The 9416-nt window shown below is 55.5% G+C and overlaps 3 pseudogenes; all 3 read left to right on the top strand.

Annotated features, from left to right (window-relative positions):
- The first annotated feature begins 6950 nt into the window (after positions 1-6950).
- LOC141270244 (5S ribosomal RNA) lies at positions 6951-7070 on the top strand (annotated as a pseudogene).
- Positions 7071-8012: 942 nt separating this feature from the next.
- LOC141269552 (5S ribosomal RNA) lies at positions 8013-8131 on the top strand (annotated as a pseudogene).
- A 921-nt stretch (positions 8132-9052) lies between these two features.
- Positions 9053-9171, top strand: LOC141268409 (5S ribosomal RNA; annotated as a pseudogene).
- Positions 9172-9416: the final 245 nt, after the last annotated feature.

Below are 9416 nucleotides of genomic sequence, written 5' to 3'. Positions count from 1 at the left end.
TTTGCTTTTTCCTTCCTTCCACCAGCAGGGGGCACTCTCTTCTATGCCTTTTTTCCATTCCCTTTCACAAGTTCACACATTCATTCTCTTTTCTTTTTTTCATTTGCTTTCTCTCTTGCACTATTTCATCTCTGCAAAATACCATCATCCTTCTGATCACCGTGGGCCTCCAGCATTGTTGCTTCTTTACTTTTAATACTAGGCTCCTTTTCACCAGGACCAGCATCTCCCGCGTGGCTGGAGGCAACCACCGGTAACCCCAAGCAGAAGACCTTTGCAGGCAACACGACCCTCCCCCCTGAAGAGCAGCTCAAAGTCACTGGCAACCATCTCACCCTCTTCCTTCATTCACCCCTGGACGTCTCGCTCTGCCCCCAAGTTACGGGTCCAGCTTGCTCTTTCTGTCACATTACCGCGATGAAGGGTTTAGCCTGCAGGAGACCCTGCGCCGAGACATTTTTGAAGACACCTGATGTGGCGGGTGAATCACTGCTAAACAAACCACACCTGTAGGGACGGCACAGACTTTGCATGGACCCTTCGGAGCCCGCCCCGTCACGGCCAGATTGCTCGCTTTTATGCACACGCCCGGACTGACTGGCGTGTGCGAGAGTAGTGGTTCCACTGGACCATGAACCGGAGAGTGCCTGGAGGGGCTTGACTAAGTATCTGGCCGATCCGACCAAGGTGGCACGACGGCATACGATGCCAGTGCACCAAGGAGAAACCGGGCAGAGGGACCAGGTGCTACTCCAGGTCAAACTCCGGACACGGGGGTTGACCCACACAGGGATTACTGGAACAGGCAGGTTAGGTTGGCACAGACTGGTGGATATAAGCGAACACGGCAGGTATGCAGACGGGTGGATACAGGCGAGTATGCAGGCGAGGAGGTACTGGCCGAAAGGACGGGCTGGAGCACAGAGAGGACAAGACCCAGTACAGACTGGGTCACAGAAACAGAACCGCAGATGCGGTAGCCAAACACAGCAGAGAGGGAATACCCGAAGCGGTGGGCAAGAGCAGAGCAGGACGGGACTGCCAGAGCAGCGAGCGCAAGCAGAGCAGGACAGGACTGCGGGAGCAGCGAGCAGATGCAGAGCAGGATGGGACTGCCGGAGCAGCGAGCAGAAGCAGAGCAGTACAGGACTGCCGGAGCAGCGAGCAGATGCAGAGCAGAAACCGCAGGAGCGGCAAGCAAGGCAAGAGCAGAGTGGAAACCGCAAGAGCGGCAAGCTAAGCAGGAGCAGAGCGGAAACCGCAGAGCGGTAAACAAGGCATGAGCAGAGCGGAAACCGCAGAGCGGTAAACAAGGCAGGAGCAGAGCGGAAACTGCAGAGCGGTAAACAAGGCAGGAGCAGAGCGGAAACTGCAGAGCGGCTAAGTAGGCAGGAGCAGAGCGGAAACCGCAGAGCGGCAAACAAGGCAGGAGCAGAGCAGAAACCGTAGAGCGGCAAACAAGGCAGGAGCAGAGCAGAAACCGCAGAGCGGCAAACAAGGCAGGAGCAGAGCAGAAACCGCAAGAGAGGCAATCTAAGCAGGAGCAGAGCGGAAACCGCAGAGCGGTAAACAAGGCAGGAGCAGAGCGGAAACCGCAGAGCGGTAAACAAGGCAGGAGCAGAGCGGAAACCGAAGAGCGGTAAACAAGGCAGGAGCAGAGCGGAAACCGCAGAGCGGTAAACAAGGCAGGAGCAGAGCGGAAACCGCAGAGCGGCAAACAAAGCAGAGCAGGGGGGACAGGGCTCTGTTCACACGGAACAGACAGGAAGAGAAAGGCAGAGCCAGATACCCACAGGGTACTTGCAGTGAAGTAGCGAGTGGACCACAAACTCACAAACGTGAGTACAGAGACAACAAGCAGGAGTTAGGTACGAGTTCAGACTCTGCAGAAAAAGGAAGGGAACGGACATAGAGGCAAAACAGGTAAAGGATAGGAGAGAGTTCAGACTGGAACTGAGTGTACGGAGGAGACCGACACTGCAGCGGGATACAGGAGCGGGTCTGGGAATACGGCCCCCAGAGAGGCGGGACGAACAGGCAAGGAGTGTGTTCAGACAGGACAGACAAGATACAGGAGCGGGTCTAGGTAATCGGCCCCTAGAAGGCGGGAGGAACAGGCTAGGAGCGTGTTCAGACAGGACTGGAAATACAGCCTCCAGGAGAGGCAGCAGGCAAGAGTACACAGACAGGACTCAGTTCAGACACGGGAACTGATACCGCAAGGCAGGAGACATAGACAGGACTCAGTTCAGACACGGGAACTGATACCGCAAGGCAGGAGACAAAGACAGGACTCAGTTCAGACACGGGAACTGATACCGCAAGGCAGGAGACATAGACAGGACTCAGTTCAGACACGGGAACTGATACCGCAAGGCAGGAGACAAAGAACGGGACCTGGCACCTTCAGAGTGCAAGCACACACTGAATGAAACACTATGCTCAGGCAGGGATAGATGGGAGCAGCTGAGCTATATACCAGGTGACAGACAGCAATAGGCTGAGGACGCACAAGGGGTGTGACCCACAGCAGGTACAAAAAGCAGGAAGTGATCGGGCGCCGCCCTTAAGCAGCAGAAACAGACACAAACAGACAGCATGGAGGGAAGCCAGAGAGACATTCTGGACAGGAGATCAAGTGCGCGCTCTTGCACAGTGGGAGATGGACCACTATGCAAGGACTCCGCCAGGTATGTTACAGTACCCCCCCCCTTACGCCCCCTCTTCTTCAGGCCTGCCAGAATCTCCTGCAGGGAATTTGAGGGCCAATTCTTCCCTTCGAAGAGATCACTTCCACTGTCCACCGGAAAAACTGGTCTCCTCTGGGTAGCTAGGATGCTACCTCCCATCCAGCCACCCTTAGCAACAGACGAAATGGGTGGAGTACCAGGAACAGCACACAAGGAAGTCTCACTCCACATACTTTCAGGTGGCATCCCAGAGGGTACAGGAGACAACTGGAAGTCCTCCACCGGGTTGGAGGGGGACAGAGACTTGGGGGTAATCTCTGCTTCGAGGTACATCTTGTCAAGCTCACAGGAAGAAATAGACGGGTTATCAGGTACAGGATGAGGAAAAGTCACTGCCTCTTTGTTATCTGGTGGTACCCCGGAGGATTCAGGAAACAACTGGAGGTCCTCCGCCGGGTCAGAAGAGTGCAGAGGCTCAGAGAAAACATCTGCTTCAGAGTTCACAAGGTCGGACTCACTGGACGAAGCAGGCGAGGTATCGGGTACCGAGTATAGGAAAGTCTCTGTCCATTCACCACCAGGTGGCACCCCGAAGGGTTCTGGAGACAACTGGCCGTCCTCCGCCTGGTCAGAGGGGTGTAGAGACTCACGGGTAACCTCTGCTTCAGAGTACACTAGGTCGGACTCACTGGACGAAGCAAGCGAGGTATCAGATCCAGGATATAGGAAAGTCTCTGTCCATTCACCACCAGGTGGCACCCCGAATGGTTCTGGAGACAACTGGAGGTCCTCCGCCTGGTCAGAGGGGTGTAGAGACTCATGGTTAACCTCTGCTTCGGAGTACACTAGGTTGGACTCACTGGACGAAGCGAGCGAGGTATCAGGTACAGAGTATAGGAGAGTCTCTGTCCTTTCGCTACCAGGTAGCACCCCGAAGGGTTCAGGAGACAACTGGAGGTCCTCCGCCTGGTCGGAGGGGTGTAGAGACTCGGGGGTAACTACCACTTTGGGGTACCCATTGTCAGGCTCACAGGACGAAGCGGACAAAGTATCGAGCACCGGGTGTAGAGAAGTCTCTCTCCATTTGTCATCGAGTGGTATCCCGGAGGATTCAGGAGGCAACAGATGGTCCTCCACCAGGTAGTAGAGGTGCACAGACTCTGAGGTAACCACAGCTTTGGAGGATCCTTGGACATGCACACCGGTTAAAGTGGGTGAAGCATCTGATGCCGGGTGCAGGAAGTTCTCCTGTGTGGAGTCTGGATGGGCAGAAGTCTCTTCGGGCAGGAGAACTGGTGCACTACCCACGCACATTACCCGTTGGGGCTTCTCCGGGATACAGGGAGATGAAGCTTCAGTAGGGACTTCAAGGTTGGGGTCAGGTGGTCTCAGGGAGGACAGACCCTGGCGTGACGGCTTGCCTCTACGTCTAGCACGTCTGTACTGCCTCTTGAGGTTGGGAGAAGTATTCCGGAAAGCGTAGTCACCCTGTGAGGATTCTGGGTGGACAGTAGTCTCATTGGGCTGGAGGACTATTGCGCTACCCACACACATTACCCGTCGGGGCTGCTCCGGGATATTGGGAAGTGAAGCTTCAGCAGGGGCTTCAGGGTTAGGGTCCTCGAAGACCACACGAAAGGCCACCAGGAAGGCCTGCAGGTCAAGGACGACAGGATCCCATGCTTCCCATAGGGGGGTGACCCATTTCAAGGCATCACCCGCTAGGTAGTCAATCATAAAGGCCACTTTAGCCCAATCGGAAGGAAAATAGAGAGGGTAGGCCTTAAAGTGTAGCATGCATTGCTCCACAAATGCACGACACTGTCTTGGATCCCCATAGTAACGTGGCGGATCCGCAGGAACGAGAGCTGATAGATCCATCTGGACGGTGCGTAATTCGCCTGGAACTCAGCTAAGGGAAAAAAAAATGTATCTATTTATTTTTAATGCATGTATTCACTAGAAAACGTCTCAGAGAGCGAAGGCCGTGGGGCTCAACGGGAACCATGGCCTGAGCATGCTGTTATGCACACGCCCGGACTGACTGGCGTGTGCGGGAGTAGTGGTTCCACTGGACCATGAACCGGAGAGTGCCTGGAGGGGCGTGACTAAGTATCTGGCCGATCCGACCAAGGTGGCACGACGGCATACGACGCCAGTGCACCAAGGAGAAACCGGGCAGAGGGACCAGGTGCTACTCCAGGTCAAACTCCGGACACGGGGGTTGACCCACACAGGGATTACTGGAACAGGCAGGTTAGGCTGGCACAGACTGGTGGATATAAGCGAACACGGCAGGTATGCAGACGGGTGGATACAGGCGAGTATGCAGGCGGGGAGGTACTGGCCGAAAGGACGGGCTGGAGCACAGAGAGGACAAGACCCAGTACAGACTGGGTCACAGAAACAGAACCGCAGATGCGGTAGCCAAACACAGCAGAGAGGGAATGCCCGAAGCGGTGGGCAAGAGCAGAGCAGGACGGGACTGCCGGAGCAGTGAGCGCAAGCAGAGCAGGACAGGACTGCCGGAGCAGCGAGCAGATGCAGAGCAGGACGGGACTGCCGGAGCAGCGAGCAGAAGCAGAGCAGGACAGGACTGCCGGAGCAGCGAGCAGATGCAGAGCAGAAACCGCAGGAGCGGCAAGCAAGGCAAGAGAAGAGTGGAAAACGTAAGAGCGGCAAGCTAAGCAGGAGCAGGGCGGAAACCGCAGAGCGGTAAACAAGGCAGGAGCAGAGCGGTAAACAAGGCAGGAGCAGAGCGGAAACTGCAGAGCGGTAAACAAGGCAGGAGCAGAGCGGAAACCGCAGAGCGGCTAAGTAGGCAGGAGCAGAGCGGAAACCGCAGAGCGGCAAACAAGGCAGGAGCAGAGCGGAAACCGCAGAGCGGTAAACAAGGCAGGAGCAGAGCGGAAACCGCAGAGCGGCTAAGTAGGCAGGAGCAGAGCGGAAACCGCAGAGCGACTAAGTAGGCAGGAGCAGAGCGGAAACCGCAGAGCGGCAAACAAGGCAGGAGCAGAGCAGAAACCGCAGGAGCGGCAAGCAAGGCAAGAGCAGGGCAGAAACCGCAAGAGCGGCAAGCTAAGCAGGAGCAGAGCGGAAACCGCAGAGCGGTAAACAAGGCAGGAGCAGAGCGGAAACCGCAGAGCGGTAAACAAGGAAGGAGCAGAGTGGAAACCGCAGAGCGGTAAACAAGGCAGGAGCAGAGTGGAAACCGCAGAGCGGCAAACAAAGCAGAGCAGGGGGGACAGGGCTCTGTTCACACGGAACAGACAGGAAGAGAAAGGCAGAGCCAGATACCCACAGGGTACTTGCAGTGAAGTAGCGAGTGGACCACAAACTCACAAACGTGAGTACAGAGACAACAAGCAGGAGTTAGGTACGAGTTCAGACTCTGCAGAAAAAGGAAGGGAACGGACATAGAGGCAAAACAGGTAAAGGATAGGAGAGAGTTCAGACTGGAACTGAGTGTACGGAGGAGACCGACACTGCAGCGGGATACAGGAGCGGGTCTGGGAATACGGCCCCCAGAGAGGCGGGACGAACAGGCAAGGAGCGTGTTCAAACACGACAGACAAGATACAGGAGCGGGTCTAGGTAATCGGCCCCTAGAAGGCGGGAGGAACAGGCTAGGAGCGTGTTCAGACAGGACTGGAAATACAGCCTCCAGGAGAGGCAGCAGGCAAGAGTACACAGACAGGACTCAGTTCAGACACGGGAACTGATACCGCAAGGCAGGAGACATAGACAGGACTCAGTTCAGACACGGGAACTGATACCGCAAGGCAGGAGACAAAGACAGGACTCAGTTCAGACACGGGAACTGATACCGCAAGGCAGGAGACATAGACAGGACTCAGTTCAGACACGGGAACTGATACCGCAAGGCAGGAGACAAAGAACGGGACCTGGCACCTTCAGAGTGCAAGCACACACTGAATGAAACACTATGCTCAGGCAGGGATAGATGGGAGCAGCTGAGCTATATACCAGGTGACAGACAGCAATAGGCTGAGGACGCACAAGGGGTGTGACCCACAGCAGGTACAAAAAGCAGGAAGTGATCGGGCGCCGCCCTTAAGCAGCAGAAACAGACACAACCAGACAGCATGGAGGGAAACCAGAGAGACATTCTGGACAGGAGATCAAGTGCGAGCTCTTGCACAGTGGGAGATGGACCACTATGCAAGGACGCCGCCAGGTATGTTACACTCGCAACCAAGCGATTCTGAGAAAGGCTGGCCAGGCGATGGATCAAGCAGCGTCTACTGGCAATACCACCTTGGATACGGCCATTCTTGTCTGATCTCGGAAGCAAAGCAGGGCTGGGCTCAGACAGTACTTGGATGGGAGACCTCCTGGGAACACCGGGTGCCGTAGACCATTTTGATAACGTTTTGCCCTACTGCCCAGCTCGGCTAGCATGGAACGGCGCCTTGCCGGACACCGACCTTAAGTAACTTAGATGATGGAAGCCCCAAGGCCTCTGAGCCAGTTGGCAGCTAAGTACGCTACCCCGCCGCCTTCACGCAGGCCTGACACCGAGCTCCTTGTCACGGCTAGGAGTGCTTATTGACTCCGCAGCTCGCCGTGTGGAAATGATGGCATTAAAAGCACCCGGGGCCGTGAAGGGGCCAGGCTTTCAGCAGGTGCCCAGGGAAGGTTTTGGATGCTGGCCGCCTAGCGAGGGCCAGCAGAAGTAACATGTTTCTCTGCAAAGAAGCTTGTGTAACCAAGCCAGACGGCTGACAAAGAGCTAACCTCAGAGCAAGGAAGGCAAGGAAGGCAAGGAAGGAATTGGGGAGCGGGGGGGTGATTCCTGCTAGGGCCCTGAAATCATAAAACAGGCAGTAGAGTCTGACGCATGGTGACGGAGAGGTTGTAGGGGAAGATAGGGGGTGTTGTCACGTGCGAGCACGTGTGCATGCTGGCTTGTGTGTGAGAGTGTGCTTCCTAGGTGTGGCGCGCTGCAGACAGTCAAAGGGATTGTTCCCTTTCATTAAAAGTTAATCCCCAGCTGCAGGCTATTAGAAAGCAACTAACCGCGCTCTACTCACCCTACCCGGGTCTACCGGTGAGTCTCGCCTCTGCTCCCGGCCTGTGGCATTGGCCGTGAAGCTGACGTTCCGTAGACAGCGCTGCAGCCGATCAGTGAGCTCAGCGGCTCTGAGTGGGGCGTTTTGTCTACAAGACCTTTTAAGGAAGCCAGCAAAAAAATTGAAGAGAAGGGAAAGCACAAAAGGACCTGGTCTTGCTGAGCACTGGAAAGGGCAGCCGGCAGCCAGACGTCAAAGTAGAAAAGCAGCAAGTGAGAGGCTTGTCTCTGCCTACGGCCACACCACCCTGAACACGCCTGATCTCGTCTGAACTTGGAAGCTATGCAGGGTCAGGACTGGTTAGTACTTGGATGCGAGACCTCCTGGGAACACCGGGTGCTGTAGACCATTTTGATGACGTTTTGCCCTACTGCCCAGCTCGGCTAGCATGGAATGGCGCCTTGCCGGACACCGACCTTAAGTAACTTAGATGATGGAAGCCCCAAGGCCTCTGAGCCAGTTGGCAGCTAAGTACGCTACCACGCAGGCCTGACACCGAGCTCCTTGCCACGGCTAGGAGTGCTTATTGACTCCGCAGCTCGCCGTGTGGAAATGATGGCGTTAAAAGCACCCGGGGCCGTGAAGGGGCCAGGCTTTCAGCAGGTGCCCAGGGAAGGTTTTGGATGCTGGCCGCCTAGCGAGGGCCAGCAGAAGTAACATGTTTCTCTGCAAAGATGCTTGTGTAACCAAGCCAGACGGCTGACAAAGAGCTAACCTCAGTGCAAGGAAGGTGCGGAAGGAATTGGGGAGGGGGGGGTGATTCCTGCTAGGGCCCTGAAATCATAAAACAGGCAGGAGAGTCTGACGCATGGTGACGGAGAGGTTGTATGGGAAGATAGGGGGTGTTGTCACGTGCGAGCACGTGTGCTTGCTGACTTGTGTGTGAGAGTGCGCTTCCTAGGTGTGGCGCGCTGCAGACAGTCAAAGGGATTGTTCCCTTTCATTAAAAGTTAATCCCCGGCTGCAGGCTATTAGAAAGCAACTAACCGTGCTCTACTCACCCTACCCGGGTCTACCGGTGAGTCTCGCCTCTGCTCCCGGCCTGTGGCATTGGCCGTGAAGCCGACGTTCCGTCGACAGCGCTGCAGCCGATCAGTGAGCTCAGCGGCTCTGAGTGGGGCGTTGTGTCTACAAGACCTTTTAAGGAAGCCAGCAAAAAAATTGAAGAGAAGGGAAAGCACAAAAGGACCTGGTCTTGCTGAGCACTGGAAAGGGCAGCCGGCAGCCAGACGTCAAAGTAGAAAAGCTGCAAGTGAGAGGCTTGTCTCTGCCTAGGGTCACACCACCCTGAACACGCCTGATCTTGTCTGATCTTGGAAGCTAAGCAGGTTTGGGCCTGGTTAGTACTTGGATGGGAGACCGCCTGGGAATACAAGGTGCTGTAGGCTTTTGCTTTTTCCTTCCTTCCACCAGCAGGGGGCACTCTCTTCTATGCCTTTTTTCCATTCCCTTTCACAAGTGCACACATTCATTCTCTTTTCTTTTTTTCATTTGCTTTCTCTCTTGCGCTATTTCATCTCTGCAAAATACCAGCATCCTTCTGATCACCGTGGGCCTCCAGCATTGTTGCTTCTTTACTTTTAATACTAGGCTCCTTTTCACCAGGACCAGCGTCTCCCGTGTGGCTGGAGGC

The sequence above is a fragment of the Phyllobates terribilis genome, unplaced genomic scaffold, assembly GCF_046119375.1.
Source record: "Phyllobates terribilis strain yellow unplaced genomic scaffold, ASM4611937v1 Scaffold_4__5_contigs__length_816908805, whole genome shotgun sequence".
Classification (NCBI taxonomy): Eukaryota; Metazoa; Chordata; class Amphibia; order Anura; family Dendrobatidae; genus Phyllobates; species Phyllobates terribilis.
The sequence above is the reverse complement of the archived record's forward strand: the minus strand, read 5'-3'. Positions and strand labels throughout refer to the sequence as shown.